Genomic DNA, 27,693 nt, shown 5'->3' on the forward strand with positions numbered 1-27,693 from the left:
CTTCACTTGGTGTAACCAGAAGAGAATGGGATCTGTCTCTCCCTATCTAAAATCATTGACCGAAGTTAGAATCGAACCCAGACCATAGGTATATGAACCTATCATCAGCCCAACAGACTACCAAATCCTCTTCTCAGCAGCTCATTTTGCTATCCTAACGCCGTTGTACCACACTGGCTGAGAATTCTGCCACACAGGCTCCCTGTATCAATTTGCAGCATGTTCAGTAAATTCATTTACTTGGTTGACCGAATCATCATGAACTAGCTGCCTCGGCTACCCAGTGCATGCATTCAACTTTATTTTGTAATCACCAAAATAAAATCACGTAACTGCCACCAACACAGAACTGCCAACAGTTAGGATGCAGAAATTTAAATAGGAAGTGTTCCTTTCCACTTGAGCTACTCTATTGCGCTATCTGTTTGTTGGAAACGTCGTGCAGTGCAAAAGAAAAGGTATAACTGTTTGTCTCTCATAAGTATTGACCTGGCGATATGCATTATCCCACAGCGCTGTGGAATGCAGTAGTTCTGGAGGAATTGTTGATGACTTCTGGAGCTGTTATAGTTACGTGTCAGCTAGTGGCGTAATGGTAAGTATGGCGCACGGTGCATAAGATGTCGCGGGTTCGAGTACATTCACTGCTATATTTTTCAAAACGCAATTCTGCTGTCTGCTAAAATTATCAATCTACTGGAACTTGTAACATAATTTCCTTCACTTCTCAACCCAAAGTAGTCGTATGTGGAAGAAGGACTATCTTCTGCGACATTTTGTTCATTTCAGGTTTAATAGACAGCCAGACAGTAGATGCATCTCGAAACTATTGTATTATGTATGGGAAGAGCGCATCGCGCCAAAATACGTCGGAAAAGTATTTTCTACATTAGCTGTCGTCTGGTAGTGGCACTTCATTCTTCTTCAAACCTTGTTTGACAGCTTTAACTCAGAACAAGTTTTCTACATGTATGTAATCAATAAACTGCATGTGCATTTTCAGACTGTTGTAGATAACATCAGAGAATTCGTATATATCGTTGATGATTAATTTCTCGCTCGTGTTTACTATTGTTTTAACAAAATTAAAGGAAACCTTACGAAAATTGTGAACTGTGTTACTAAAAATGAAATAAAACTATCCACGCTAACCTTCCGACGAAAGTCTGCTTTCATAAAACTGAATATCTGTACACAAGCATGCCTCTATCGTCACGAATTGGTAAAATAGTACTTACTTACATTTTGATAGGGTCTGAGTTTAATTGGTATGCTGTGTCATACTCAAGACGTATTGAGATGTGGCATTTCACAAATAAAGTTATGTATTCCTAGAAACCACAAATCTATCTTGTCAGCAGCGGAAAGAGGCGTTACCTGTTGTGCAGCGTTGTAAGTTTTTCACCAGTGCACTATGAGCCGAAAGTAATTTCTTGCGATTTCCTTATCGTTGTTTGATCTGACTGCATGTAGCGCTTTCACTGAAGGGATAAAGACGCTACACTCAGTGAGACTGGAACTTCGAACCATATGAGACGCTTTTTCACAGGTCAGATCGTTACCACACAGCTGGCAAAGAAGTATGTGTCTTAGCTTCCTCTTACGAGACCAATAGTGTCTAGAACTCGTAAACCGCTATTTGAAGGACGAGATTAGTTGCAATTTCCACGTGCAACGACTTTCCTGGGCTTAAAACCGTACATTTACAATCTTTTGTTACACCTCAAGCGATAATAACTCAGATTATTCAATGGAAATGACAGGTAAAATCAAGTGAACTTTGAGGCTTAATTCCGTGCACACCAGGAAGTAACTCTTAGATCACAGAGTTGCCAAACATACATTGCCTTGTAGCCAAATCTCAGTTACAATACCAGAAGGAAGAAGACGAACCGATGTGATCTTACAGCGGGCTGGGAAGTGACCATAGCTGGTGTCTCCACGTCGCGGCTGCTGCGGCCTGGAATACGTAATGCGTCTGACTCGCTTACTGTAACTAGGTTTAGGTACTGGAGAGTAGATACTAATAATGCTCAGAGCAGACTGCAAACTAAGCATCATAAATCAGTAACTCTCATAGTTGTTTTTATATTTCTTTCATAATTGTACTCAAAACTAAGAAACTCAATCACAGAAGTTTTCGTGCCTCGCCGATAGTCGAGCACAACAAACAAATAAAAATAAAAAAAAATGTGTGAGTGTGTGTGTGCGTGCGTGTGTGTGTGTGTGTGTGTGTGTGTGTGTGTGTGTGTGTGTGAGATATGTGTGACAGAGAGAGAGAGAGAGATAAAAATCAAAAAGAATGAGAGAGAGTGTACAATATTGTAAAGAAATTGAATCATGGTACGTAAAGAAACCTTTCATTAAAATGACACGTTCCACATCATTACGAAACATCGTATTCATGATTTATGAAACAAGAATTAATCTAATCTAATCATATCATATTGACGACTAGCCATGAAGAGTCATGAATTACCGAAGTTTTTGCCAATACCAGTAACCAAATATAAACTTGAAAGTAAAAGACGACAGTTTTTGTAATAAACCGGGACTTCTATCAAGACCCTTTCGTCCCTGTTAACTAACCACGAAAGATGTCTGATATACCTTTATTCTGAAGTAACAAAGTGTGCATGCATTTAAAGATGACGTGCATGTCGCGAACTTCTGTGACGGATATACGAACCCAACACGTAATAGAATTGTTAACTAACTAAAATCAAGTGTTACATATTTTTTTTTTTTTTTACCAGCTGCTAGGTGTTTGACTCTAAAGTAAGGATACAAACTTTTGTGCATAAGCGACAATCGAACTGCACACCTACCGTGCATCCACGAATATAGCTTAAGTATCAGTTGCTTACTCACCAATAGTAAGATGTGTGCCTGTTTAACCGGAAATAACGACACCTACTGCGATTGTTGGCAACACATGAACAGACATAAAAAATGCACGTTAATTGTCACTAACAGGCCGGTGTGCCCGTGATAGGACTTGTAATGAAATTATCAATATTTTTGTACTGGATCAGGATTCGGACCCATATACTTACCTTTGGAGGGAACCCAGAGAAGACAGCAGTCTTAAAAAAAGGAACGAAGTGATTGTACTATACTGTTCCGAGAGATTCAGATCCTCGAAAGAGGAGATACGAATGCGAATCACAGTCCAGCACCAAAGTTTTCAACGTCTCTGTTCAATCAAGTACAAGTAAAGTAAGAGCCCTGTTCCTTTAAATGGCTATCGGTTCATCAAATAAAATAAAATTTCCTAATGTAAGTAAGTTTACTGGCGACTGTATTTCTGTTTACCGTGACTTCCGCTATGTCATTTCCCAACGTAAACCGGCTCTGCCCAGTTGGTAATGAAGGAACGTGATGTTTAATTCGTATTCTGGATTATAACGTCTTTCTCTTGATGTTACCAGAGGTAAAGTAAATCTGTTTGTGCCTCTTAAAAGTAGATGCCTGAACCCACGCATTGCACTTGTGATAGTTCGTTCCGCTAGACCATTATGGCCACATTTCCCACCCCAGGAGTGTGCTGTAACAGGTGATGTGCTTAGCTTACAAAATTAGTCACGGTGGAAAAAACGCGAGACTATTAAATGATTAAGTAGAAGAAAGCTTCTGAAGCGGAGATTATGCTATTCTCATGTCAGCAGGATGTAAAGACTCTTCTAGGCATCATAGGCTCGATGTGAAGCCATTTCGAAATTTTCACAAATTCAGCAAATTTCTTAGTTCGAGAAAGTCCATCAGGAAGTGTGAAGTCACCGGATAATTCGATTATTACCGTCATTATTACTATCATTTTCTTCATACCGCTGCTGGAACACTGTACTAGAAGATCATTTGATGCCTTTTCGTCACTATAGAAGTAGTTTCCCAAGAACAGGTTCTTTGCCGGTCTACGGAATCCTTTTCATATTAATATCAAACATCAGTAATAACTCGTAGATTACATTAAAACTAAAGTAATTAATGAAGACGTTACTCGATATCAAAATGCGCTGCCTTTCTTCATTTACTTGGGCCTAGAAATGGCTATCGAGTACTGCCAAACCAAAAAGCAAGAGATCTTACTGCCTTCCGATATACGTCGCTGTCAGTTCTTCCATATGATTTGGTCGACATGTCCTGTTTCAAGTTGTGTATGACCGACAATGTTTTAGAAAATCATTTGTTTTCCTTTGCAATAAACAGAAAGATTTTCATTCTAAGCTATCCAAGTTCAAAATTTTCACAATATTTGTTCAAATTTCATATTCGCTTCTATAATGTAGGAAAGTATTTCACAGTTGCAGAACTCGCATCTGACTCATTGACCTTACACTTAGTCGCTGACCATAAATTCCAGCTCAGAGTGACACCAGTTTAAGTAACCTAATGTAGCGAAGACTGTTTGCCAGTGCTCTTTCTCACCGGAAAATACGCAATTCACTCATTGGGCTCCATAAGTACACTATAAGAGTAATATGCAATGCATACGGATTAGAATTTAGTTGTGTTCTCTCTTCCACTTCTGTATACAATATGCCTGACCTAAACGGGCCCTTTATCATTTCAGTCCCTGGGCAGTGCAAAATCATACTGACAACAGTAAGGTGCTTATACTGACAACCTGACTTCGTTTTACCTGATTTTGTAATCATTTAAATAAAACAACATGACCTTCCAGTAGGAGTCATTCCGTCCCTCTTTTCCTTCTGTGAAATTTGTCAGTGAGCTTTTTGCCTTCCAACCAGTGAAATGCGATAGAGTACGGCCAGTAAATGATTCACAAACCACGATTTAGTGCCGTTAAGACGATTTATTTAAACGTCACAAGACTGCACATAAGTGCAATCGATTTCGAGGTGCAAAGTGTTCGTTATCTTACTTTTGTGGCAGGTGGGCATAAATGATTTCCAAAGACTTTTTATTGTACTGAAATAATCTTTTGTCACAAAGTAGCAAGGTAGGTGTTTTATTCGTATATATTTTGTAGGAAACTGTAATTGTGGTGGAAGATTATACACCCGAATGTTTGACACAACTGGTAGGAGAAAACGCTGCACATTAACCAAACCATTCGCCTCCTCCCCATATCCTCCTATGACACGAGCACGGGATTCTCCTCGCATACCGCTACAGAGCTGTTCCTAGCACAGCTGAGAATTGGCAACATCGTCACAAACATTAGGCAACACTGTGACAGGGCAATCACTTCCGCATATGGTACCGAATTGACTCGCTAAATTCACTTGATATTCCCGTTCCATTTGAATGACTCGTGCTGTGTAATCCTCATGTAAACTAAGACACTGAGACAGAAAATTCGGTTTTGTGCCTAAAGAAATGCTACTCTTCAAATAAGTGACAACTTTTATCATCTTTCACGTTGCGTTTTGAGGCTGAGCGACAAATACCATGATGAGAGCGGCGTACAGGCAGCAGTGTGTCCGTAGCCCGGTGGTACCGCCCGTGTCTCGGGTCAGAACAGCTCAATCAGTTGTCAGTTCTAGCCATGGTAGGGACCAGTGTGTGCGAGCTTTTTTTCTGATATATTTTATGGAGCTGCGAATTTCCAGAAAAAATTCTGTATCGAAATCAGAAGAAAACCTTTACACATCAAATCCTCTTGGTAGCTAGACTCAGTAAGTTGTGTTAATGGTCATAGATCTTGGCTTTCTGACTGTCAAGCTGCTTCGCAGTACCAGCGTCTCTGAAAAAATTCGAATCGACCATCAGCGATACGAATTTCAATATCGTTCTTCACTTAAGACTCACATGCCAGGGTGATAAGTATGAAGGAAATGAACCTCTTTATTACTATAGGGCCTCTATGCTAAATTTCCACAGTAGCAATTAGGAACTCCCTGCAGACATTTGCTAACAGCCTCTCTAGCAACTTACTTTTTCTCAAGGTAGCTTCAAATATGGGCAAATTTGTCGCCTAAAACCCAATTGAATATTTTAAATATCACTTGTAAACAGCGTTTTGCATTCATTTACCATAGAGAATCAAAGAAAGAAACCAAACATATTACATTGCAATTACTCTCTGTGCCTTGACTAACACTTATGAATACATGACAATTATAAATTACTTGAGGAACCTCCCGTGAAAGGGAAAAGAACAGAATGTGACGCTTTAATTGTAGTGCACTGGATCAGAAACAATGAAATTAATTCTGTGCCACATTGATGTATTGCATTATAGTGTAATAAAATAATCATCAAATAAAAACGGTTTTGTTCCCCCTTTGCTATCAAGAGTGAAACACAAATCGTAGACAGATTTTATGGGTCACCACTCAACAACATTAAAGCATTTTACATGGTCGAGAGTGCAGAGTAGAGCAGACGTTGTCGGCGGAAGACGAGACAATGCAGTGCCTCAGCCCCCGCCGGCAGGCAGTAAACGGGTCCCAGAGAACTCAGACGCATGCGGTGTTCAGAGGCAGATGGTCGGCAAAGAAATCTTTCACTAAAACATTGTTGGACCAAACTATTATTACCAGTGTGACACAAAGCGAAATCTATTGTAGATTCGCTTGAATTACACTCATAGCTTCAGCACCGAGAGGAAAGGGGCGATAAAAAATTTCTCGACGTGTGCTTTTAGTTACCAGAGGTCGTATTAGCTAGTCTCGCGTTTTACCTCAAGACTACGGTCGTAGTCAAGAATAAAGTACTAAGATTGAAGTCAAGACTTCCTCTGGGAAGTGCCGCAGTCTACAATGTTGCCAGATCAAGCATATTGCCGGACATAGGATTCTGAGAGGAGCACGACGGTATTGCCCACCTTACGTGAACGACTCGGCGGTCAATTTTTTGCTCTAAGACTGTATCTACAACACATATTGCACGCTGAAGACCCAGAAGAATTAAAAAACAAAAATAGTTTATGAGAGCAACGTTAACTACAGCGTTCTAAGTATTAATAGTATTGTATACGTGTGTGTAAACGCCTTCCAATGACCACTCAAGGAAGACAAGGATACACAGTCTAGCTTCAATATTATAAATACGCCTCAGTTTGCGGATGAACTGAGAGTTAGGTTGATAATCATTTTGAATATTTAGCAGTACTGTACCCATTGGTGTCAAACTCGTTTTCAACCAATGTTTCCCACAGCAACAGGAACACTACTTGTGATACCTCATAGACAAAATACTTACGCAGTGCTATCAGACGAAAAGATCAACCTGACACAAACTGTGGGAAGTTTGTTTTACAACGTACTTACCTGGATAATGAGCTTTATCCTAATTGAGATGTATGTGAACGTTGCTGCTTGAGACGATTTAAGACGAAACTAAATTCCTTCAGCTACGACAATGTTTAAAGGAATCGTCTTAACGGAACTAAATCGTGGTTTGTGAATCGTTTACCGGCCGTGCACTGCAGCATTTCGTTGGCTGGAAGACAAAAAGCTTACTGACAAATTTTACAGAAGGAAAAGAGGGACGATATGACTCCTACTGGAAGGTCATGTTGTTTTATTTAAATTATTACAAAATCAGGTAAAACGAACAGTCAGGTTGTCAGTATAAGCACATTACCGTTGTCAGTACGATGTTGCACTGCCCAGGGCCTGTAGTGATAAAGGGCCCGTTTAGGTCAGGCATATTGTATACAGAAGTGGAAGAGAGAGCACAAATAAATTCTAATCCGTATGCATTGCATACATACAGAACTTACTGTTACAGTGTACTTATGGAGCGCAATGAGTGAACTGCGTATTTTCCGGTGAGAAAGAGCACTGGCAAACAGTCTTCGCTACAATAAGTTACTTAAACTGGTGTCACTCTGAGCTAGAATTTATGGTCAGCGACTAAGTGTAAGGTCAATGAGTCAGATGCGAGTTCTGCAACTGTGAAATACTTTCCTACATTATAGAAGCGAATATTAAATTTGAACGGCCCGCATCTCGTGGTCGTGCGGTAGCGTTCTCGCGGGTTCGATTCCCGTCGGGGTCAGGGATTTTCTCTGCCTCGTGATGGCTGGGTGTTGTGTGCTGTCCTTAGGTTAGTTAGGTTTAAGTAGTTCTAAGTTCTAGGGGACTGATGACCATAGATGTTAAGTCCCATAGTGCTCAGCCATTTGAACTAATATTGCGAAAATTTTGAACTTGGATAGCTTAGAATGAAAATCTTTCTGTTTATTGCAAAGGAAAACAAATGATTTTCTAAAACAGTGTCTGTCATACACAACTTGAAACAGGACATGTCGACCAAATCATATGGAAGAACTGACAGCGACATATATCGGAAGGCAGTAAGATCTCATGCTTTTGGGTTTGGCAGTACTCGATAGCCATTTCCAGGCGCAAGTAAATGAAGAAAGGCAGCGCGTTTTTGATATCGAGTAACGTCTTCATTAATTACTTTAGTTTTAATGTAATCTACGAGTTATTACTGATGTTTGATATTAATATGAAAAGGATTCCGTAGACAGGGAAAGAACCTGTTTATAATTGGTTACTGGTATTGGCAAAAACTTCGGTAATTCATGACTCATCATGGCTAGTCGTCAATATGATTAGATTAGATTACATTAGATTAATTCTTGTTTCATAGATCATGAATACGATATTTCGTAATGATGTGGAACGTGTCATTTTAATGAAAAATTTCTTTACATACTATGATTCAATTTCTTTACAATTTTGTACACTCTCTCTCATTCTTTTTGATTTTTATATATCTCTCTCTCTCTCTCTCTCTCCGTCACGTTCTCTCTGGTAACGTTCTGAGCTGTGAAAAAACGTTATATATGGTTCACAGTTACAGTCTCAATGAAAGCGCTACAAGCAGTCAGATCAAACAACGATAAGGAAATCGCAAGAAATTACTTTCGGCTCATAGTGCACTGGTGAAAAACTTACAACGCTGCACAACAGGTAACGCCTCTTTCCACTGCTGAAAAGATAGATTTGTGGTTTCTAGGAATACATAACTTTATTTGTGAAGTGCCACATCTCAATACGTCTTGAGTATGACACAGCATACCAATTAAACTCAGACCTTATCAAAATGTAAGTAAGTACTATTTTACCAATTCGTGACGATAGAGGCATGCTTGTGTACAGATATTCAGTTTTATGAAAGCAGACTTTCGTCGGAAGGTTAGCGTGGATAGTTTTATTTCATTTTTAGTAACACAGTTCACAATTTTCGTAAGGTTTCCTTTAATTTTGTTAAAACAATAGTAAACACGAGCGAGAAATTAATCATCAACGATATATACGAATTCTCTGATGTTATCTACAACAGTCTGAAAACGCACATGCAGTTTATTGATTACATACATGTAGAAAACTTGTTCTGAGTTAAAGCTGTCAAACAAGGTTTGAAGAAGAATGAAGTGCCACTACCAGACGACAGCTAATGTAGAAAATACTTTTCCGACGTATTTTGGCGCGATTCGCTCTTCCCATACATAATACAATAGTTTCGAGATGCATCTACTGTCTGGCTGTCTATTAAACCTGAAATGAACAAAATGTCGCAGAAGATAGTCCTTCTTCCACATACGACTATTTTGGGTTGAGAAGTGAATTAAATTATGTTACAAGTTCCAGTAAATTGATAATTTTAGCAGACAGCAGAATTGCGTTTTGAAAAATATAGCAGTGAATGTACTCGAACCCGCGACATCTTATGCACCGTGCGCCATACTTACCATTACGCCACTAACTGACACGTAACTATAACAGCTCCAGAAGTCATCAACAATTCCTCCAGAACTGCTCCATTCCACAGCGCTGTGGGATAATGCATATCGCCAGGTAAATACTTATGAGAGACAAACAGTTATACCTTTTCTTTTGCACTGCACGACGTTTTCAACAAACAGATAGCGCAATAGAGTAGCTCAAGTGGAAAGGAACACTTCCTATTTAAATTTCTGCATCCTAACTGTTGGCAGGTCTGTGTTGGTGGCAGTTACGTGATTTTATTTTGGTGATTACAAAATTAAGTTGAATGCATGCACTGGGTAGCCGAGGCAACTAGTTCTTGATGGTTCGGTCAACCAAGTAAATGAATTTACTGAACATGCTGCAAATTGATACAGGGAGCCTGTGTGTCAGAATTCTCAGCCAGTGTGGTACAACGGCGTTAGGATAGAAAAATGAGCCGCTGAGAAGAGGATTTGGTGGTCTGTTGGGCTGATGATAGGTTCATATACCTATGGTCTGGGTTCGATTCCAACTTCAGTCAATGATTTTAGACAGGGAGAGACAGATTCCATTCTCTTCTGGTTACACCAAGTGAAGAAGATATAATGGCATTGTGGTCTGGAACTCACATTAAAAATGGTATTCCTTCTGTACCAAGTAGACGTTAGGTTGAGCCACAATAAAGTCTGGAGTGGCGACATGTAGAAACTCTATCACCAGTAACCTGTCTTATACTAGTTATTTATTTCTAGTGACGAAACTAACGCTATGTAGGCTCACAGGACACTTATTCCATCTTTTATCTGGGCTTCTGTATGTCGATAAAATTGGTTCTGAACTGGGAATGCAACTCAGACCGCCCTTAACACGGAATCTGATCCCTTCTGGACAACACAGCTCGGCTATAATTTGTTGTTTGTTCAAAACTGCAGATTTCTCATCTCCACATACTGCGCCTGAATGGGTTCGAATCCTGGCCCCGCACTAATGATTTCATTATGTATTATCAAGCTCTAGCACGAGAACACCTATCTGCTGGTGGATAATAATTTCGATTTTTAATGTGCTTTCATTCGTTGTAAACACTAACGATATTTGACTTTTTTACTCCCAGTGGGACACAGAACTATTTGCGAGATCACTGTAAGTTGAAGATGTTATTCCGAGCTGCTGGTGGAGAAAAATTCGGTAGCTGACGTCTCTTTGTGTGTAGTCAACAACGATATGTGTGGAGCTCTACTCCCAGTCAGCACTGAACTCTTCGTCATATTATTTCTAGTTCAAACATGCTCACATGTCGCTACTGGTGCAACAAACCCATATTTAACGCTCGTTTTCTCTAGAATATAACAGCGATAGCTGTCGGGTTGGAGTCCTGGGAAAGAAAAAATTAATGTTTCGTCTCGTCATTTCAGTTAAAACATCTAGCTACTGCCGAGAAAATCCGATATGTCACTGTTGATTGTGCTTCAATATATATCTTATTAGGTTCTATGTTCGAATCCCTGTCCAACACAAAGCTTTACCTCACGGCATTTCAAATAAGATACTTGTCAAGAAGCAATATTTAACATCTCTTGTAGTTCGTCAACAGGGACAATAGATGCTGGGTAGGAATTCGCGTCCGTTAAAAACGTTTGCGTTATGTAATTTAAAGTTGGTATTTGCTAATTGATACTGTCTAAAATCGAGGTATATCACTCTCTATATGCCTAATCAGGAATGACTGTTAGTTGCCGTCAGTCACGAAATCTTTGCGTAGTCTGCATGACCTGGGTTTGAATCCGTATGCAGAACGAGACGGTTCGTTGTATCATTTGAAGTTCATACATATTCTCAACTAGATGCTCGTGAATAACTTCAATTTTTAATGACATTTTGTGTTAAATAATACGTACGGTATGTTACTTTGAAGAGGAAATCATGAATATGACGAACTTACTAAGTGCATTACCTATCTGACGCAATAATGTGAGTGGTAACATTTCATGTATGTCATTAATTGTAATAAATGTGAGCTTACAAGCGTGAAGGACAATCTTACCTGTGGTGAGGTGTTCGCTGATATTTGTGGTATCGTAGTATTACTTTACATCTTGAGTTATTGCGATACAGAGCAGTGTTTTCTAGTGGTGACTTGTTGGAATCATTTTCAATAGTCAAACGACTGTACCAAGGAGCGACTAGAGGACCTGCTAGACAGCTGCGTTATGTGGGTTGCGTGCGAATGAGGCGACACCCAATTCAGGTCGTTCGGATAGTTTTGAGCATGACTGTACCTTATGTAACTTTACACCATGGTAAAAATAAAGGCCAATCGACAGATGAACAAAGAATTACGGAAATTATTATTTATTATAAGACAACTAAAGTCGGCGTCGATGTCGCAGCCGAGATTTCATTCGTAATTTAGGTTTGAATGTGATAAATGATAATCTACGCATTAGGCAACAAAACGTACTTATTCCAAGGGAAAATCGAAAGAACGTTATTGCTGATCAGCTGGGAGGACCTTCATCATCAGTCTCCAAAAAATGGCTGGTAGATATGTCAGTTGTGGTAACTATACTGAAAAAAGGTAGGAAAACAAAACATTGTTGTTCGAAGTGTGTCAAGCCAATACGTATGGAGCACGCGATATTTATGTGCGGAGAAGGTGCTGATTTGTAGGTGTAAAGTTAGTGCTCTGCTATTTTATGTCATAATACCTTTTAGTTATTTTTTCTGTTTTATAATTAAAAGATAAGTTAACTATATTAATTAACCAAAGCAGCTGTAATTTTGTTCAGATTTTATATGAAAAAATATCAAACATCTACACTCTGTTGCGTCATCAAAGTTTGTGGTATCTCCTGCTCACATCATAGGTCGTATAACAATTTATCACGTCATTCACACTGGGTTCAAGCACTCAGTCGTTGTATCACCTAACAAGTTACCTCCGACTCAATGTAAATTGCAAAAGCATAATATGATTTAACTGAAATAGGAGTACTTAGGGGATTGTTGTTTTACAGAATAAAGTAAACTTGAAATGCGATATTCAATTAGTAGTTAATGACAAAAAGATACATCTGCTGCAACTTACATCCATATTGAATCTGTTCCAGAAAAAGAAGAAAAAGACAATTCGGTGTCGAATATTTCAAAGAGGTCATTCAGGCAAGAGGTCATTGTTGGTGATGAATGACTACTTAAGTAATAAATTTCATACAAAAGAAGTTATTTAGCGAAATGTTTATCAGACTTCCAATGAAGACGCAGACTCGACATGTAAATAATAAAGTAACTAATGAAGGAGCCCTTAAAGCACTAGATCACTGCATCACCAAATAAGCCACTTCAACTTCATCTAATTAGCAAGAAATTAACTGTATAAATTAACTGAAACAGGACAATGGAGAGTTTTGTTGTTACGCAGAATAAAAAGAATTTTTAAATACAACATTTCAATCATTATAGACAAAAATATAGCTTCTAGCTAACTAGCCTGAAGAAGAAGTAAAAGTCAATCAAGCGTCACGTATTTCACTATGAGGACAATTATCGGATAACAAAGACTGGTATAACATCAATTTGTTAGAAATATTGGTTTCTCTAAGACCTCGCTTTTACTTAAGTACAACCAAAAGAGAAAAAGTTTATAACTCTTCATTCAGTAGAATCGACGTATACTTGCAAACATTTTAAATGAAATAGTAGTAGCAACCGTTATGTAGTTGCCCACATGCAGGAATATCATTTGACACTGTTATTACGATATCCCTTCAGGATTATTTAATTAGGCTCATGATTTCAATAGTGTGTCCTTTCTTTACCAAAATATAAATGTTACATATGCTATGTATATAATCCAAGACGCAGTAGGTCTGTGATGTCACAATCCAGGATTAAAAATGAAAACTGTCTCTCACTGCCTCCTCTGGCAGTATTTCAGTAATTGATGACATACTGTTTGAGAAATTTTGCAACTGCTCAAATATCTTTTAAAGATATTTGTTATCACAGTCTTAAATGCATATATTCACACTCGATTACCAGTTTTGAGCATAAGCAAAGGTCATGTCCAGATCTATAAAAAATTAATAAATAAATATTTTTATACGACTTTTATGAAAAAAAATTAAAATAAAATCATTTAAAGTTTTATCTGAATACTGAAGTTAATTGATAGGTGTAAAATAGTATCTGAATAATAATAAGCAGTGAGAAAGCCTCAGTTCTTGAAAAAAGGTGAACATATGTAAAGTTGTACAATAAAAGTAACAATACGAAAGTACACTTGTGAGAATATTGCACGGCATCCAGCATTATTGTGAACCCACTATGCGAGATACAGTTTCAATACGTCTAGAATGATGTCTGGGAGTGGGAGGAAGACGGTAGGGGGAGAGAGTGGAAGTACAGAAACTCTGTATTATAATATAATGAGAATGGAGCCGTACCGTGTTGACAGGTCGCGATACGTCTTTCACGTGCCATCTTTGACCCTTAGGGTGGACATGTCGTTTTCACGTAAACAAGTGGTAGTGTGGGGAGTGAGTCGGGCGGCGGAAAGTGGCGGTGCAGGAAGGGTTCATCAGGCATGGCGTGTGGTGATTAGAGCCATGCGATTTCTCTATCGGACGATTAGTCTTCGGCGTTCCGCTTGGGGCTGCGTGTCTGAGAATAAGTTTTCATCCTGGTGGCTCCGAAGGACATCCCTACTTCGGAAGTGCGTGGTAGCGGCGTCTCGGTTAAGAGGGAGCGTACTTTCTTAGAACTATGGTGAGGTACTTTACTTCTGTGAGTGAATTTGGAGATTCACAAAGTGTTCCTTTCTAGTGTCTTTCCCATCGCGTCACCATCTGCATATGCGCCTTACCCGACCTTTCGGCTATTAGAACTCTAAAAATACTGCCCCAATTTTTCTGCTTGCATAAGTCAAGATTCTGGGTATGTTGTGTGCGAGTTCAAGAGGCCTGCATGTGTTTGTATCAACTGCTTACTATACTAGTGTAAAAATTTGTTTTTTTGCAATTAAGATGTTCTGTGTTTTTACCTGCTTGTGCATGATAGCTTTGTGGGCCCTTTTTTAAATTACCTCATTTATTACTGTGAATGGCTTTGATTCTTACTAGTTAAGTTGTTAATTCTGGGAAAAAGGATTTGTGCCAATTGCTTGGTATTTAAGATACTATCTGCTAATGTAATCAAAGACCGTTTGTCATCCGTGTGCATCCACCCAAATCTTGTTGATTTTTCATCCAACATGGCGGCTCCTTGCTATCGTTACACCATCGGGCATTGTCTTGAAACTGAATTGTGGTCGGTGGGTGAATCTTTTTAGCTCCTTGTTGAGATTTTGGTGTGTGGCCAGCAACAAGGCCTCGATTGTTTCTTTTTTTCTGCTGTTAACACTGGAAAGCTTGGTTTCTGACTCTTTGTTGGTATATAGGTATGTAGTTACACTCGTAGCTATATTATGTCCACTTCCATGATTGAGGGATTAAAGGTCATTTCTTTTTTGATTATTTGTTGAACTTAAGGATCCTTTCTCCTGTCAGGTAATACTAGTAGCTACTAGCACCATGTGCAGAATCATATCGATTATCCGGGAGGTGTCTCATCTGATGTTTGTATCTGGTTTACGCTGAATAACAACCTGGTTGCAACCGGTTGGATTCTGAGGTCATGGATTGCCCTGCCTCTTGATCAACAGTACCTGAGCGGAAAAAAAATCACGACACGTCAATGTATCTGTCTTGGTTTTGTCAGGATGGTTCCTTTGAAAGGGAACCGCCGATTTCTTTCCCCATCCTTGACACAATCCGAGCTTGTGTTCTATCTCTAATTCTCTCGATGTCGACGGGACGTTAAACCCAGCCTTCCTTCCTTCTTTCCCTCTGTCTAACGTCAAAGAGAATAAGGGCATACACAAGAACTACACACTCAAAATTTCCATTGGAGCAAAACGCAGTATATTATTTGGTAACAACTCTCTCCGAGTCCGTTTAGCTCCTTAGACAACTGATCCAGCTAACTAGTTGTGTCACGTTCTGTTAGATAGCCTCTTCCTAAACTGTCCATGTACGATCGCTCAGCAGCAACACCTGCCAGGAAAATACACAGTTGAATAAGACAGCTCCCACCCTCATTCACCAGAGCGCACTATTAAAAACTGTCTACGCTCCCTACACAAACAGAAGAACTTCACTAACCCCCCTGATAACGGACTTCCGAAATACACAACTCCACACCACCTCCGCTACTGAAGGCTCAAAACCCGCCTCTTGTTCCTTACCAGGACTGCCAACCGACCCAGCTTCTCCTGCTCCACAATTATTTTAATTCACAAGCCTTTGGGCAAATCAACCTCCAGAGCAGCAAGTACACACTTCAGATGGCCATTTTATGGTAACGCTCGTAGTACTACTGTAAAGCTTGTGGAGACTTTCAGGAGTTTATTCCCTAGAAAGCATTAGGAAGTGCCAGCCTACCAGTGGGAAACATTGGCATTTGAAAACCGCCAGATCTGGCCAGTTCAGCATCCTTCAGTCAGATTAAGTGAAGATCAGACGCTTGTCAGCAGGTAGAAAGGCAGTTCTCGTCCACCAGTAGCCGGGAAGCCTTCGCTGTCGCTCACATCAGCGACCAGAACTCGCCCGCGCTCATGGACCAGAAATGAAATGTTAGAAAATACGTCAGGATTAGAGTGGTAAGTGTTTATTTAGACAAAACGTAGACCCATATATATCACAATGTAAATAAATTATGTCAGTTTCTAAGGAATAATGGCAAATGAAAGTGCTGACGATGTAAAAATTTTTGGACTATGCATGACATCGGCGCACGGACTTGTAATATGATACATCTCCTCACGTGTACGAATGCAGGAGTGCAAGCTAGTGATCAAAAATGCTCTCCTTGTATTCGCTTTAAGCTTGTCAGCTGGTCTTGTGACACTGTATCCAAAGTCACCTTCTCCACATGCTTGGAGACTCAACTCATGAGCCTCTGTTGGCGCCCAACTATAGCTGCAAACTCATGACTTGAGTCTTGTTGGCTACTAGTGTACTCTCTGAGCTTATGGCGACTGCATGAGTTCCCTCTCTCTGTCCATCTGTCGATTCAGGCATCCACCCTTTCTCTGTCCCTCCCCTCCCCCCTCCCACCAGCCTAATTATATCATCCCCCTCTGTCTGCCCCTCAATTTCTTCCCTCCTCTCTTTGTCGATCTCCTCCAGCCTCCTCTCTCCCTATCCATCCCCACCTGTACGTCCCCTCTGTCCATCCCCTCCTCTGTCCATCTAAACATTCACCCATCTGTGCCCATCTAAACGTGTAGCCCTGAAAAACAGCTCTATGAAGGTGACCAATGCTATTCCCACAGCACACCTGTAATGCTTGGCAGCTTATACGCCTGAGACTTAAAAACTGTCTTCTGATCCTAATGTCTAGGCTCTCTAGACATACTGTCGTGCAGGACAGCCTACACATCAGGCTCGGAAAATCATTTCTTGTCACTCACACATTGGCTGTGCAGTAAAGCAGGTCATTTACTCAGCCAGACACTGTTCCTACACAGCACGCCTTTTATGCAGGAAAGCCTATATGGTATGTATGCTTTTGCCTTTATCTCTGCTCTTATTGCACATAGGAAGCTACGACCCTCAATATTGATACACCTGACGTTTGCTGTTTATATGTCAGCTTTGGTGGAAATCTAACATGTATTGGACACATCTCCTTCATCACCCTCTTTGTCCTCCTCACCTCAGTCCCTCTTCTCTTGCCCCCTTTGTCCATCTCCTCCTACTCCCTCTCTGTCCCTTTGTGCCTGTCCCCTCTCTGTCTCCAACTTATCTTGCTCCATTCCACATGCCCTACATTCTTTACCTGTCTGTCCATCTCCTCCACTCTCTGTATGACCATCTCCACCTCCCCCTTCTCTTAGTCTACCTCTTCCCCTCCTTTCATGTCCATGAAATCCCTCTCTCTTTGTCCACCTCCTCACCCCCTCTTTCAGTCCATCTCCACCTACCTATCTCTCTTTATCCGTGTCCCCTGTGTAACACACTAGACATGCTAAAAACGTGGAAATAAATGCTGATTTCTTAAAATCATTTTCTCATTTTTCCTGGCTTATAGTTGTAATTATGATAATAATGTAGAAATAAACATCTTCTATAATTTATTTTAACAGAGCCACATTTCTCACACTAGTTCAGTTCTAAAAAGTATCGTTGAAGTAGTAAAGGAAGAAACCAAAGCTACTTTGAAAACACGTAGTATATAAAATATTGAGCCACAGTGCACGTTCTTCATTATATTTTGTGATACCTATTTTATACCAAAGGTAGTACGAGTACAGGATTAAAGTAATAAATCATAATTTTTTTCAGAAACGTCGTCAGTTGGGAAGAGGTACAAGTTTTCTATCGTAACCAGCCTTAAAATTGTACTCAGGGCCAGCAGTTGATCTCGTCAAATGGATGGAGGTTTGAGCCCCTCGGCGGAGCCGTCACCTCTCACCTTTGGCGTGCCCAGAGCGCGAGCTGCCCTTGAGGAGACAATGGCCGCTCGCCGCCCCACCTGGGGACAAAGAGCCCGTGGCTGGAGGGTGAGGAGGACGCCTCCACTTTACACGGCCGGAACCGTTGCTGCTGAGTGCGGGCTGGCGATGGGCGCCGCTGGCTCCAGAAAACTTTGCGCTCTCAGTTGTGACGCAAGTAAACGCCACTGCGGCTGAATAACGTGTTGAACGTGACCTCGGCCTGCTGGTCAAACAAGGGGACCTTACGAGCTGCTCTGCCCTCCTCGATTTTCTGGATGCTTATAGAATTTGAAGGCTCGTGTAGGGTATCAGAGTCCTATAACAGTACCCATTGCATAAAAAAACCTTTAAAAACTCACCTTTGAACACCAGAAGATTTACTTTACGAGAGACAATCAGGAACACCAGCTAACAAAATATTGCTTTTTTCTGTAACGGACGTGAGAATAGCTGATCTTCATGTTTTCGGGTGTGCTGATAACGAAAACGTCAATATGATTGAAAAAAAAGTCTCGTTTTGAACTTACGATAACTTTATGTTGTTGTTGTTGTGGTCTTCAGTCCTGAGACTAGTTTGATGCAGCTCTCCATGCTACTCTATCCTGTGCAAGCTTCTTCATCTCCCAGTACCTACTGCAACCTACATCCTTCTGAATCTGTTTAGTGTATTCGTCTCTTGGTCTCCCTCTACGATTTTTACCCTCCACGCTGCCCTCCAATACCAAATTGGTGATCCCTTGATGCCTCAGAACATGTCCTACCAACCGATCCCTTCTTCTAGTTAAGTTGTGCCACAAACTTCTCTTCTCCCCAATCCTATTCGATACCTCCTCATTAGTTATATGATCTACCCATCTAATCTTCAGCATTCTTCTGTAGCACGACATTTCGAAAGCTTCTATTCTGTTCTTGTCCAAACTATTTATCGTCCATGTTTCACTTCCATACATGGCTACACTAAATACAGATACTTTCAGAAATGACTGCCTGACACTTAAATTTGTACTCGATGTTAACAAATTTCTCTTCTTCAGAAACGCTTTCCTTGCCATTGCCAGTCTAGATTTTATATCCTCTCTACTTCATCCATCATCAGTTATTTTGCTCCCCAAATAACAAAACTCCTTTACTACTTTAAGTGTCTCATTTCCTAATCTAATTCCCTCAGCATCACCCGACATAATGCGACTACATTCCATTATCCTCGTTTTGCTTTTGTTGCTGTTGATCTTATATCCTTCTTTCAAGACACTGTCCATTCCGATCAACTGCTCTTCCAAGTCCTTCGCTGTCTCTGACAGAATTACAATGTCATCGGCGAACCTCAAAGTTTTTATTTCTTCTCCATGGATATTAATACCTACTCCGAATTTTTCTTTTGTTTCCTTCACTGCTTGCTCAATATACAGATTGAATAACATCGGGGATCGGCTACAACCCTGTCTCACTCCCTTCCCAACCACTGCTTCCCTTTCGTGCCCCTCGACTCTTTTAACTGCCATCTGGTTTCTGTACAAATTGCAAATAGCCTTTCGTCCCCTGTATTTTACCCCTGCCACCTTCAGAATTTGAAAGAGAGTATTCCAGTCAACATTGTCAATAGCTTTCTCTAAGTCTACAAATGCTAGAAACGTAGGTTTGCCTTTCCTTAATCTAGCTTCTAAGATAAGTCGTAGGGTCAGTATTGCCTCACGTGTTCCAACATTTCTTCAGAATCCAAACTGATCTTCCCCGAGTACATGTTATTGAGAATATAAGCTTATGCTTGATCGTATCCCTTAGAGGAAGTCACTGAAGTCGCAACCGCTTTGGCTGGTCCGGCTGGTGTGGCCGAGCGCTTCTAGGCGCTTCTGTCTGGAACCGCGAGACCGCTACGGTCGCAGGTTCGAAACCTGTCTCGGGCATGGATGTGTGTGATGTCCTTAGGTTAGTTAGGTTTAAATAGTTCTAAGTTCTACGGGACTGATGACTTCAGATGTTAAGTCCCATAGTGCTCACAGCCATTTTTGAACTTTGGCTGCCGTTTGTAGTTTTCTGCTGGTGATGCCCTAATTAGTGTCCAGCAGTAATCGGCTAACATTGATGCACACCACTTCCCTCGGTTTCTCATTTCCGTCTCTGAAGTTTTCTGGTGGAAGTGTTCCCCGTGCTCGTCTGTTACAGCACCACGGTTGTCAGGAAAAAAGTCCAAGCGGGCATTTAGGAAATGTAACTTTAAGGACATCTTGCACCCAAGACTATTGTAGCAGTGCAAAAGATTTACCACAATATCCTTCTAGTTTTTTGACTTCTTATTTCCCAGAAAGTTTAACACTTGAACAAAGGTATACCAAGCCAATTTTCATCACGTGTCAGGATGGTGTTGAAATGCTCATCGTTGCACAGTTCGCACATGGGGGGATCAACGAAAATTCTTTGTTTCATTTTCGCCTCACTAAAACGTGGAAATTTGTTACGGAAATAAGAAATGCTTCCCCAATTTTGTCCATGGCCTTAACTAAATTCTTCATTACACCGAATTTTATATGGAGAACACGACAATTATGTTCTTGGATACGTACTTCATGCATAACACTGTGATATCCTTATTCAAGCGACTGACGCTTGGGCCAATCTTTGTTTTTATATTGAAGTGTTTTGGCGAGGCTATCCCAGAGGCACAGGAAGTAACAACATTTGGTGTAGCAGTATTGAAGCACAAGTAACATGACTATGATTTTCGGATCCATGCAGATCTGCCGTTTAGACTTGTCATAATTCATTCACAATAACAATTGTTTCATTTTATCACATGCCTCTTTCGTGTAAGGTGCACACCCAATCGGAACTGATTGCAATACGCTGCCACTATGCGGTAGCAAACACTTGAGGCTTACTTTCGAGGGGTCGATGAATAACCTCCACTGACAACTTTTATGGTCAATGCTCACAGCCGTCATTAGTCGCTGTACATTACTATAAAATACCTAAATTTTTCACTTATACAAAGTGGAAGGAATGGTATATGATGGTCGCAGTCACATTTAACGTCTTATCAAGATAATTCCACTGCTGGTGTCGTGAGGCCAACAGTTCATCTTTACCTTTCAGCAATTCCTCACCTCTGACTAGGTGAGAGGTGTGCTGTTTTTTGGAGGTGATGGTGCAGCTCTAGTTTCACTACCGCTGTCGTCACTATAAGAACCAGGTGGGACACGAACAGGCACTCAGTCTCTGTGGAACTGGTAGTATAGCCGACGGTTATGTTAGTGTATGTCAAGGAAGACTTTTTCTCCTTCGAAATACCGTGTGTTAATGGAGTCGTCATACAAAAGTAACAATCATTCACATGGTTTGATGATTCTCGCCAGATCATGGGAATAGCAAAGCCCATACAAGATCTTTTACGATTCAGCTACGAATGAAGACTTGAGACACAGTATGTGCAACACACGTGACGAACCCAGGACTTGTCGTGGTCCCCGATTTCTCAGTCAAAGTATAATTTTACCCCTTTTTAATATATGGCGTAATTGGCCTCCTTTGCGGTTTCAGTGTAGCTTGTCCAGAAATGTAGCAAAAATTGTCAGAACTGTTTACACATTTGCGAGGCATATTGAATTACTGGAATTACAATGACCACATGCACTCACTACACATCAGTAACACGTCCTTCCATCACACGAACAGAACATAACTTATAACAGACTGAAACTCTGCTTAAATGAAGCTTGCTCTGCTCCCCATTCCCCTAGCTGCTACGAGCCCAGGCTAAAAATAGCGACAAAATACACACAGTAATTGTTGCCTAAAACTTCATCACTCTCTCTACCATCAGCGGAATTTCGAAGCGTATATGGGAAGGGATTTCCAATGAACTCTGATAAAATGTAATTATTATTAAATGCACCTCGTTTAAGTTGGAACGAGAGCTAATTCGAATGTTTCATTGTCGTTTTCGCTATCAGCGTAGTCGATATAGTTAACATTTCCTTCGTCACAGCTACATTTTCACTGATGGCTAGTCTAAGTAAAGAGAGATGCTGATGTAGGAAAGAACCGTATAGTTTTACAAAATGAGACTTCTGCCACTTCTTAACATAATCCCCACCAATATTAATACACTTGTTGCAATAGTGAACTAGTCTTTTTATGCATACTGCAAAGAAATTTTTGTCTTGTTATTCGAGCCACTTTCCTGCAAATTATTTAAACTCCTCATTATTGGCGAACTTTTTTTTCACATATTGCCTCACAGAGTTACCAAACAACTGAAAATCCAAGAGAATCAAATGTGGACTGTAGGGAGGATGAGGTAGTATCTGCCAACCCATTTCTTCAATGGTATCCTGGGTCAACTGGACTGTTTGTTTTTTAAACCCACAACGTTTCTCTCTTATTGCTGGCTTTACTTCGTTCATCTGCAGGTCTGAGTGGTAGGCACTGTCTACTGTACGCTGATCTACAAAAGATCGCGAAAGACGAGCAGCATGACTTTTCCCGCTGACACTTGTGTTCTCATTTTGTTGCTGACAGGGAAGACGGTGTGCTTTCATTCTATGCATTGCCTTTTGGACTCTTGCTTCAAAATGGTGAACCCTGCCTTCATCAGAAGTTGAAATCTTGTATATAAAAGGGCCAACTATCCTTTCATAGCATTCTTTCAAATCTTTACTCAATTTGAGTCCGTTTTCTTTGTGTTGTTGCGTTAATTTTCGAAACCCACCTTCACTTCTTTTTCTGTTCATAGCCTTATTATTGTAGCGTGATGAACTGCAACTAATGAACTACAACTGTTTTTTCAACATGTCAGTCTTCACTAATAAGGTGGTCAATGCGAGTTTGAAGCAGTGGAGTTGCCACTTCAATTGGCTAGCCAGAATCTTGCTCGTTAATCTCTGACATTCGACTACTGTTGAAGTGGTCTGAACATTTATAAAAATTTCCGTGGTTCATATAACTTTTATCATATTGTCCAACCAATCGAGAAAAGATTTTAGCCGGTTTTCAACTTCAGATAGCAAAACATTGATCATTTAACCGTCTTCAGCTAATATAGTAACTTTAAACTCACGCGCTATTCTTAAATACAAAATTGAGGTTATAAACAAAACAATTTGTATCCGTCAGCTGTTCTCAGCTCAACTCAGATATGTAACCTATAGTCACGAAAGCACAAAACTCCTCCAACAACAGATTAATTTCAACATCCGTTTATCTCTTAAACTACTGTATGTCCCTCGTATTTATTTATTTGAATAACCCTTTTGAAATCAAATTTTGCTTTGCTTCTTTGTGTTTAGTTTTCATTACTCCCATACTTCCTCCGTGTTTCGAGAAAGTCGTTCCTTTTATTCCTGGCCCCACTTCCTCTTTTTTCCTGAAATCCTTTCGTGTTGTTTCTCTAAAAATTATTCTCTGATCTGTTACGACCATTCTAATTTCAATGTTTTGCATGTCTTCTTCAGTTTCAGTGAAACATGTTGATTTGAATTTGCGATTGTCTAGAAGGTAGAATATGAGCTTGTTTGCGCTGTTACTATCCATTCGGAATGTATGTCCGTAAAACTGTAGTCTTCTTTCCCTCATTATATCAGTTAGCATTTCCATTTTCAAATATAGCTCTCTGTTTGATCTTAGTTTATATTCAACATTACTGTTACCTTCATGTAGCAGTATTTTTCTTAGAACTTTTTCACCTCCTCCCAGTGTTTCAAGAAATGAGCTGTACTGTGTTAGGAATCTGGTGCGCAGGGTCTGAACTTAAATTATATTTGTTTCAAGAAAATTTAAGAGGGACAGTCACCGTGAAATTAAAATGCAGTAGCCGAGATGTCACCGCTTGTCTACTCGATCTGGTTTACTCTGTGCTGCATAACAGAGAATTTCAGGTTGATACCAGCTATATTTTCCATTTGTTATTTGGTACAATATGCAAAATAGCTTTAGTGTTACGTTATTCTAGGATCTTGGTTTGACTATACGCAGTTGATGAACGAATGAACGAATGATCATCTGTTACTGGGTGCAGGACTACAGAGGTAATACGATTGTGCTACAGCGACATGAAAAAAGATATTCTGGCAGATAGTGTCTTGGTGAAAACTTATGCTGAAGATCGTTATAATGTACATGAAATATTTTGTTATCTTGCTGTGGGTTGTAGGTGCCTCAGTCACATTTTAGTTCATTTCGCTTTGGAAAAAAAAGCCTAAGTGTAGGTCTAGTAATTACCTACAGTACCAGACGCAACAACATTTTACACTGAGAATTTGTCTTCCTCATCGAAAATTACCAAACGCTGCGGTCTAAGGCTATCTGCGACGTAATTCAAAACTGAAATACACAAATTTCTGGCTGTCTATTTTACCACTGCTCTGTTATTTTTTTATTCCGCATTTTAGAAAACGGAAGTGACTTGCGCTTCTAGAATTGGTACTAGCTAACCTACGATCCCACTATTATTCAAACATTAATAGTATTCATGGAGGTATGCTCCGTCTTTGCAACTAAATGAAAGGCAATTTGTTTTTTGCCACACATGTTTCGCTACTTTTATTTAGGAAGTATCTTCAGTGTCTTGTAATTCATGTTTTTTTTTAAATATATCATAACTGCATTATATAATGGTTAAAATATGTTACTTTGTTACGTTTCTTCATGTTTCTGCTCTTGTTTTTTTTCGAATTAGGAGCAACATCCGTACCACAAGTTTCGTGATGTTAAATTGTCGTTTGGTGTTATTTAGAATTTCCAATGTTGCTAATCCATGTTTGTAGTCCTAGAGATTTGTTCATTCCGTTCTCATAATCCAACTGACCGATTTCTCGTGTTTTCTATTCACATTTATTACAGCACTTCACTTCACTTTCTTGTGATCCACACACATGTGTTAAGAGTGTGTAGTGCTGCCACTGGCCGCTGTACGTTTATCTTTAATCTTTTCTTTGTGTAGTGTGCGTGGATTTAAATTTTTCTTTCTTTGTGTACGTGTGTGTGTGTGTGTGTGTGTGTGTGTGTGTGTGTGTGTGAGAGAGAGAGGGGGGGGGGAGAGGGAGCAAGGAACATTAATTTTTTTCTAGTTGTGTTTCACATTTCCGTTTATTAATGTTTTAGTGGCTAACATGGTCAGTGAGTTACTGCTTATATTGATTCGGTCTGGTCATTAATTATTTTCCTTTTAATTGCCAAGATCTTTGTGTATGAAAGTTTTCCTGTAATGTCAGGAGTTTTTTGTTGTAATTCTTCCCTCCCATAACTTTCATATCTTGTTCTGTGTTTTTGATTCATGTCCATGTTTTATCAAGTGTTCAGCACAACTATAATGGGCGTTCTCATACTTCCAGCTTCTTATATTTCTTTATACCTAATTCTGAAATTCCTGACCCCAGATATACTGATTGACATTCTTGGCATCCTAGCTGGTACATAACTTCTTGGTATTTATCTGATTTATCTACTATTGTTGGGAAATGTGACTAGATTATGTTTCTTGTTCTGTAAACAATGCGTAATACCAGCTTTTTAAAAATATATTTGCAAATCCTGTGCCTTTAATCCCTGTTTCTTTAATATATTTGCTGTCCTGTGCATTGATTTGTGTTTGTATGTTCAAGTGTACCATTTATTTCTGTTAGTCATGTCATGAGTGTAACTTTACTGTGTTTCCGTTTGTGCTGTAGTGTCTGTGCGGTTCCGTGTTTTTTGTGTTCTCTGCTTGTTATCATTGTTCTTTAGTTGTGTTTTGATTTTCTGGTTGAGTCTTTGTAGTATATAGGTGTCATAACCACTGTTTGTAGCGATGAGTTTCATCGTTTTCGTTGCTGACTGGGATATTGCTTTGTTATCCTGTGTAGCATGCGTCAAAGGACTGCTAATTTTTGAATTTGAGGGTGATTGGATATAGCATGTATAATTGTATCGATGGCTGGTGGCTTTCTGAAGATATCAAATGTGTGCTTATTGCTGTCTCCCTTTACCGTTGTATCAAAGAAACGTATTTGCCTTTGTGTTTCTCTTTCCATGGTGAACTGAATATTTTTATTATACTGTTTATGTCTGTAGGAAGTTTATCTATTTCCTGCGTAGGTTCGTCTAACATACAGATTAGCACAAAAAATCATAACACAACTAAGTAAAAATGGAAACAAGCAGAGAACACAAAGCCCACAGAACGGCACAGACGCTACAGCGCACACAGAAACACACACACTCTCTCTCTCTCTCTCTCTCACACACACACACACACACACACACACACACACACACACACACACACACAAAAGCCGCTCATGGCATGACTAACAAAAATAAATGGTACACTTTAACATACAAACACAAATCAATGCCGGCCTAAGTGGCCGTGCGGTTAAAGCCGCTGCAGTCTGTAACCGCAAGACCGCTACGGTCGCAGGTTCGAATCCTGCCTCGGGCATGGATGTGTGTAATGTCCTTAGGTTAGTTAGGTTTAACTAGTTCTAAGTTCTAGGGGACTAATGACCTCAGCAGTTGAGTCCCATAGTGCTCAGAGCCATTTGAACCATTTTGAACCACAAATCAATGCACAGGATAGCAAACACATTAAAGAAATAGAGATTACACATTGCTTGCGGAACAAGAAACACGCTCTAGTCACATTTCGAAACAAAAATAGAGAAACTAGATAAATACCGAGGAGTCGGTATGTACCGTACTAGTTATAATGCCAAGAATGTCAATCAGTATATCTGGGGTTGACAGACAGGTGTTTGAAAACTAGGTCTAAAGAACATATAAGAATTTGTATGTATGAAAACAGCCATTGTGGCTTTGCTGAACACCTGATAAAACGTGGACATGGACCATCATCACGGAAAGTTATGAGACGGAAGAATTACAACAAAAACTCCTGACATTGTAGGAAAACTTTCATGAACGAAGAGCCTTGGCAACGAAAAAGAAAATGATTAATGACCAAATCAATATAAGTAATAATTCACTGATCACGTTAGCCATTAAAACAATAAAAAGCAGAAATGTGAAACATAATCAATGAATCTGCCTCTGCCCCCCCCCCCGCCCTCTCTCTCTCTCTGTCACTCTATCTCTCTCCTTCACACACACACACACACACACACACACATACATACAGCGCGCGCGCAAACGAATATCCATTGACATAAATAATGTAGACATCTCCAGAAGAACACAGAAAGACGAGTGACATTGAAAATAGTAACACCAAACGATAATTGATATTCACGAAACTTGCACTACAAAACTTGTTTCTAATCCGAAAAACAAGAGATAAACCTGAGGAAACGTAACATAGTACCATATTTGTAAACACTAGATAATGCGTTTATTAAATATTATTAAATACATAAAAACGATCATATATTACAGGACATTGAAGATGCTTCATAAATAAAAGAAGTGAAACGCGTATGGCAAAACAAACTGCCTCTTACTTAGTTGCAAAAACTGAAAATACCTCCATCAATTTTGAAAGAACTAAAAAACAAT

This window comes from Schistocerca serialis, chromosome 2 (genome assembly GCF_023864345.2).
Source record: "Schistocerca serialis cubense isolate TAMUIC-IGC-003099 chromosome 2, iqSchSeri2.2, whole genome shotgun sequence".
NCBI lineage: Eukaryota > Metazoa > Arthropoda > Insecta > Orthoptera > Acrididae > Schistocerca > Schistocerca serialis.